The sequence below is a fragment of the Montipora capricornis genome, chromosome 6 (genome assembly GCF_036669925.1).
Source record: "Montipora capricornis isolate CH-2021 chromosome 6, ASM3666992v2, whole genome shotgun sequence".
Classification (NCBI taxonomy): Eukaryota; Metazoa; Cnidaria; class Anthozoa; order Scleractinia; family Acroporidae; genus Montipora; species Montipora capricornis.
Genome location: NC_090888.1, coordinates 2,292,781 through 2,300,280, shown reverse-complemented (window position 1 = coordinate 2,300,280; position 7,500 = coordinate 2,292,781).

Below are 7,500 nucleotides of genomic sequence, written 5' to 3'. Positions count from 1 at the left end.
TATCCGCTGGATAGTGATTTATCCGGTGGATAGCGCTGTCCAACGTTTGAACAACTGGGGCCAGATCTTTAATACTTAAAAAAACAACATTGTCCCTGAATTCGCCAGCAATGTGTCTAATATGGTGTCCTGACAGCTTGCCCCTAGATAATTTGCCTTCGACTCCAAAACATCAAATTTCATGATTGGAATTAAGTCTAAGCTCTTATTTTTGAGTTAATTTTAAGACAGGTTTTCAATGAGTAGGGGTACTGTCTGAAGAGGGAGCGATTTGACCAGAGCCTATTGAGTGGTGGGCAAACAGGCGGTAACTAGTCATTTCGCCACAGATACAAAAACATTGTTCACCGTAGCTATCTCGCCACCAAATAAATACTAATTGATTCGAACACTACTACATACAAACATTGTAACGATCGATCGTTTGATTCTGATTTGTGTCGGTTTGTTTATTTGAGCCATAAAGACATGAAAACGTTAATTATATGAGAAATGAACAACCAGAACAGTTACTAGACAGATTTAGCATCGCGTTTACGTGAAACAGCAAACGTCGGCTTGTCGTTTCACGTAAAATAGAGAGAAAGTTGTGACTTTAGCTTCGCGTAAAAACTCGATCGGAGGCTTTTTAAACACTGTTTCTAGAAAAAGACGCTATACAAAATGAAATCCTTACCCGTCAAATTTTGAGAGTTTCGATGAAGCTGTTTTGTCGGTCAACAGAGAGTAAACGTGAGTTAATGAAGAAAATTGCGGCAAGGAGTCAGTTATGAACTATCTATATAACCATGGGGTTGGGTGGTGATCGCCACCCTCCTCTTTGGCTCAGTGTATGATTCCACCAGAGATGCCTTCGTTCAATCACGGGCATACGGTGGCAGGACTACATCACCAACGAGGAAGGGCTCATGCGCACCAACATCAAGAGCATAGAGAGTATGATGATGCTCAAGCAAAAATTTGGTTTTATCAACGGAGTTGATAATGTAAATTGGCCACCGTACAGAGATTCTAGCTTTTAGAATCTCTGTACGGTGGCCAATTTACATTATCAACTCCGTTGATAAAACCAAATTTTTGTATACTACTTCCCCACCGACGCAGCACCACAGTTTATTTAGAAACTACCCCCTTCATGTTTTGTGATAGGTTTTATAGTTTATAATGGTCCTGAACACCATAGTAAATTAAGTTATGAGTTAAGTACTGTGTTGTTTCCTTTATCCTAATACCCTTTCTCTTTGTATTAAGAACACGTTTTATAATTCAGAATTTGTTCTTATTTATATGGTGCTTTATTGGCCAAATTTCAGCCTGATGTTCTTAATCCACTTGTTCTTATATTCGGGAGTTTACTGTACATCTTAGTGAAACTTGCCATTTAGCGATGCAATGACTCCCGTCGATGAAGACACATTTTAATTAAAATGTTTTGTTTCAGTCGACGAAAAATGTGTCGATAGTTGTTGAGAATCGCCTAGGGACTTCCAAACACGAGTTTAAAATGTCCTCCAACTGTAAAAACCAGATGTACGAATGAGGTTATATTTTCTCTGGACATGAAAAAAGGGCAAAAATCATGCTCCTTCAAGAAAAGTTAAAAAAATCGACTGAAATGTTTGTTTTGAAGCTGTTAACAGGCGTCCAGACATTAGCTTTTGTTACTTCTGAGTTTCTGAGCTCTCTTTCTCTCACAATTATTTCCTTTTAATGATTCTACACTTCTGTATTAAGAGCTCAATAAAGATTGTTGTAACCACAAGGGATTTTTTACAGCTCAGGTTTGAGATCATCATGCCAGAGTAACATGCGATGCAATTTTAAAGGCAAAGTGATCATAAGTAACTAAACAGAACTAACCCAGGTGGACGGTTGACAGCAATAAGGATTCATAACGCAAATGAGATGAGACGGCCTGCCGTGAGCTGTAAACTCGAAAACAAGACTGCTAATGTTACGACTACCGCAAGAAAATATTTTAACGCCATACCGTGACCGTTTGTCAATAACGTCTTAAGTTTGAATTTGTCTTTTTTCATTGTATTCTCTTTTATTAAGAGGAGTGCCCCATGCATTAAATTTTAACGAGTCAGAAAATAAATTACCTGAAAGATTGTTCTATTTTGTGTTCGTTTTCGTTTCGCTGTTGAATTCATCCCGAAGTAAAGATCGGAAATATATTATATGTATAAGCCCAACACTATTCTTTTGATCGCCACTGAAAGTTCCACCTAATTTACGATAGTGTGCAAAGTTTAACAGGGGTGGGAAGAAAGAATTTAAGCAGGTGTTGCAAAAATGGGCTCCAATAACTATTCTTGTGCGTTTGAGCCAATCTCGTTCCCAGAGTCTTCGTTCCCCTTGACCAGCGGGTCGGGAAACGAGAGACTCTGGGGACTCTGGGATAATCCGTTTCGAATGACAAGATTCTTGTCATGAACACCATTGCGCAGGCGTCGGCGTAACGCCAAAATGGCGGAGAGAGTGGAAGATTTGTTTCACGATGGCATGCAATTTTCTTTAGCAAAATTAGAATATCCCAACCTAGAACTGAAAAAGGAACAATATGACGTGCTGGAGCGATATGCCTGGACAAAAATCTGTGCTAAATATGTTACCAACGGGCTGCGGTGTTGTCAAGTGTTGCCAGGGATTTTCGATTAGAATTTGTGTAAAGTGGAAATGTAAAGCAGATTGTGTCGCTGTTGAATGCACTGATCCGGGATTAGTTTCAAATGTTAAAAGACTGTCTTTGTTTTGTATCGTGGAAGATGAATGAGAGCGAAACACCAGACTCTAACACGAGATTCTTTCCAAAAGAATAAAGTATTCTTTTAATCATAAAGCTATGTCTTCGTTAAGGGATCTTTCACGTTAGATTCTTCGTCACCAGAGAAGGTTTAGGATTCTTTTCAAAAGAAGATGAGTTCTTTGGGTAATAGTTTCCTTGCTGTTCTAAAGAAGTAGAGGTCTTGAGGGAAGTATCATTTTGCTGCTTTTCATTATTTTGTATAAACAGAAAATGACTGTTCTTCACCAAATAATGACAATTTTTGAATAGAGATGTATACTTCTAGTTGGATAAACATGTTGATTTTTAGAATCCATGAACATATTACGTGCTTTCCAAATTTAGGAAATATATATACATTGTACATACATACACAAGGCAATACATACAAGCCATAATCACAAAAACAACTCTGTTAAATTTCACTAAAATAATTAATGTTGCAGAACAAATAACTTAAACGCCCAAAAACACTAATGATTTCGAAAAATCTATGCGGCATGAAAAAATCAACCAAACTATTTAGCAAATGAGATAAGTCCATAGAAATGAAAACAGCTGTAAGCACAAACATGCAATAGAAATTCTCTTGAGGGGATGGTGTAGATCTTAAAGTGAGTGAAATGAAATAAATGAAAAGTGTTACACAAACACAATTTTTGTAATTAAAATGGATCACTGTCCATTTTCTCTATATCACTTCTATCCCAACAAAAAAATTTAGCCGATATGGAACTAATTCAATGCACACACCTAAAAAACCAGCATTAAACAGGGCTGTCATTAAATTTTCACCTGCAATATATCAAAAACCGATTCTAGTTTTCATTTCCTTCACAATGTGAGCTCAGGGTTAACAGCTGGTACAGGTGAACGTTCTTTATGGCAGCCCTGTGAAAATTTTCCACTGTGACAATTTAATTGACAACATTAGTAATAGTACAAATTACTACATAACATAACATGGTTTGACATGGTCATGTTCTGTGCTATTTCTCGCCTGTTGTGTGACAAATCAAGAAATGGACTTGGTGTGTTTACGTGTCAGGGTTTCCAATAAGTTTTAAAGTAGAAGGGACCTTGTGACAGAGTGAGCGGGCACCCCTATATAATTATAGTCTGGCTTTTGATCTTGAGACCTCCTTTGAGCAATGGCGTGTACTGTACTCAGTGTTGACGGGTGCTAGTACCCAGGTCTCACTTTCGAATAAAACCCCTCCATGTAGGTTAGTTCAAGCTCCTGTGCTGGTGCAACTGTTAATACATGTAATAAGAGGCTATTAACTTTAAGCTAAAAGAGTAGAGACACCTTTTCTATACAGGGCATTTTTTTTGACGAATGCTAAATACATACTCTCAAGAAACTCAGTGCAGACATGTTGGCTTTCTTGGATACTCTAGGTTAACCACGTAATGCACCCCAAAAAGAGCAGAAAGACTTTGTTTGTATGAACTTACTTCCAGAAGAACCTCGTTGTCAACAATAATGAAAAGCTGTTGTTCATAATAGTCGGTCTCTGGGCACAGCATATGAACATGCCCACTTAAAACTGTTTAATTCACATAATCATTTAAGTAACGTTGTCAAATTCCTTTGGGAAAGCAGAGAGATGCTCACCGAAAGGTCAATGAAATTATGTATCAAGCAAAATAAAAACTGCAAAAGCCAAAACTTCTTCATGAGGTTAAGACTAGTCATCCTTAATGCACTTTATATTCCATTTTTGCAGATGAGCAGAAGTCAGTACTTATTTTGAACCATCAAACTTGAGATATTGGATGTAACAATATTATATATACATTGTATATTACCCTGAGAATGTTCAGTAATCCCTTCCTCACTGCCAAAGGCTTTCTGTAGGGTGGCCAGCACCTTACAAGTTTTGAAATGGTACTTTCCTCTTCAACTCTCTGACTAGCAATGCAAAAAAGCCTAAGGCTGTTGATTTCAACACTCGAAATAGGAACGGATACTTGTCTACAAACCTTGAACTTAAACATTTCTTTTGTTGGCATAAAAAATAAATTTCATTAGAAACTGTTGACAACTGTACATACCACCATGAAGGAAGTCAGTCTGACTTCAAAATAGACAGTACAATTTACTGACAACTTAACCATCAACTGACAAAATTTAAATTGAGGGGATGTGTGGAATACGTTCTCAAGTGACTAGAAACACTGCACAGTCTGCAATGCTACCCTCTCCTTTTGTTTCACAAAATTGTTAAAATTTATCGGAAATATAGGCTGCTGTAAAGTTGCTCCCAAACACACTGTAAAAGCATAGAGTCTGTGTCTAGATAATGAAACTAAATGAGCCAGGTAGTTCATTGATGGCAGCACTTAGCTCTGTTTTCTGTAGTGTAACAAGGGGTATCACTGATCCCCTTTAACCCATTGACCCCTGGGAGTGAGAATTGACAGATTTTACTCTGTCTAATGCCAGGAAGATTCTATTCATCAACTGGGGTCATCCTAGGGCGTTTGAGGTGTCAATGGGTTAAGCAGTAAAAAACTTTGTCCCTTCCATTAAATGGGATGCTAACCAATCACAGAATTTTTTAACAAAGTCTATCAAACATTTGTCAGTATTAAGTTGTATGCAGGGACATATAAAAAGCGACATGGATTAAAATTCGAGAAAACTGAGAGATGATCAAGACCAACCTCGTTCCCAGTGTCTCTTTTCTCTGCCTCCTTTGTCCTCAACAACAAAGGAGGCAGAGAAGAGAGGTTGGATAAAGATCTGGCCTCAGTTGTTCAAAAAGTGGATAGCGCTACCCACCAGGCCCCAGTCGTTCAAATGATGGATAGCACTATCAGCCGGATAAATCACTATCCAGTGGATAAGTAATAGCGGAACCAACAGCACTTTCCAGTGTATAGTCATTTGTCCGGTAGATAGCGTTATCCACCTTTAGAACAACTAGGGCCACACTATCCAGCAGATAAACACTACCAAAACCAATTGAGTTATCCAATGGATAGTGATTTATCCAGTGGATAGCACTATCCACCCTTCAAACAACTGGGGCCAGAACTCATACAGTCAACCAACCTTTTGAAGTCTCAAACACTTGATCACTGTGGCTTCAATAAGCAAATAATAATCGCCACTGTAATTAATACTGTGGGCTGAGCAATTACCGAAAAAAAACTCCTTATGTAGTGGTATGTTAGGGTACTTGTACTTCAGAAGGAAGTACTTAATTACTCAAGAGAAAGGTGTCATTTTTGAAACTGACTTTTAAGTGCTACAAGTAATAGGCTCTAGAGGATGGTCAAGCTTTATATCACACCATTTTTTTTTATTTCATCATAAACGTTAAGCTAAGTATTTGCATAACAAAGTCAACAACTGAAGTTTCCATTTTTTCTAAGAACCTAAAATGTAAGACAAGTTCCATTGGATGCGAGATGTACATCTCATTTCAATGATTTGATTCTCTATATCTGATCTGGCCTCTTCTTCCAATGGAGGTTGAGAACAGTGCAGTATAATGAACCCAAATGAAACGCGAATAAAATTTTCAACCTACCGAAAGGATTGCTTTGCATGCCTGAGAGACGGACCTTCCACGATATTTTCAAAGCGTTCAACAGCACTATCACAAGCCAAACGAGTTCTCTTTGCATCAGTAACTCTTTCTCTACCCAAAAACTCATCTGCTAAAGGTTCTCTCACCTTTCCAGGACACTCACATGTACGTAAGTAACTGTACGATAAGATCTTATGGATTCATATAATAATATACAGCGGCAATTTGAAGACTCGGTATTACTACATTTTAAAGACATAATTACTCAGTGAGAGACGATTCCATTCCATTAGATTTAATAGGTTTTCAATCTTTGCTTTGGCTCCAAACTAATCAACGAACCAATCCAAACAAGCATTAACGATCATACGGTGCTCTATGTTGTGGGTGTGGTCTGTCTTCTGTGGTGTATCATGGTTGGGAGGGTTAATGCTCGGAGAGGGCCGTAAGTTAGAAAACTGTAACAGGTTATTACGTCTTCCTCTTTAAATAAAGATATTGAATTGAATTGAATTGAGTTTCCAGATGTAAATATGATATCTGGCGACAAGTATCAGATGGTGTAATAATATTTTTTTCCGATTCAGTAACTATAGCGAGAAGTATAGCCTCTGAGGGCACGAATCCTTCCATATTGGAGATGTTTGGTGTTAACCACTGAAAAATTTTTTCCCAAAAGTATTTTGAGTATTTACACCTCAGGAATAAATGAGTTGGGTTTTCAGTTTCTTCTCCGCAGAAAGCACAGAGATCAGACTGTTTCAATCCTATTTTGTAAAGAAAATCGTTAGTCGCGATTCTTCGATGAAGAAGTTTGAATTTCTTTATTGCCTTTAAAAGCCAGTAAATAGGTTTTTCCCAATTGCCTGTTGTGGTTTCAGCTATTGCTATCCCTTTCATGCACTTGTCTTGGCTTTTTAGAGGTGATGTGGCTTTTTTCTCAGTGAGACCTTGGTACACCTTTCTGCAAGTATTTGTGTTGGCGAGGTGAGATTCTTAAGTATCCTTTGAGCCAACACTAGGGACCTTTAGATTCTACGACGAGGACGAGAACGATTTCGAGTATTGACTGCCCGTTTTTAGCCTGATGCAAGACTAGGATACCAGCAGCCGCTCTTTACAAACACAGGAGTAGATTACTTTGGCCCCATTCTAGTTTGGCATGGA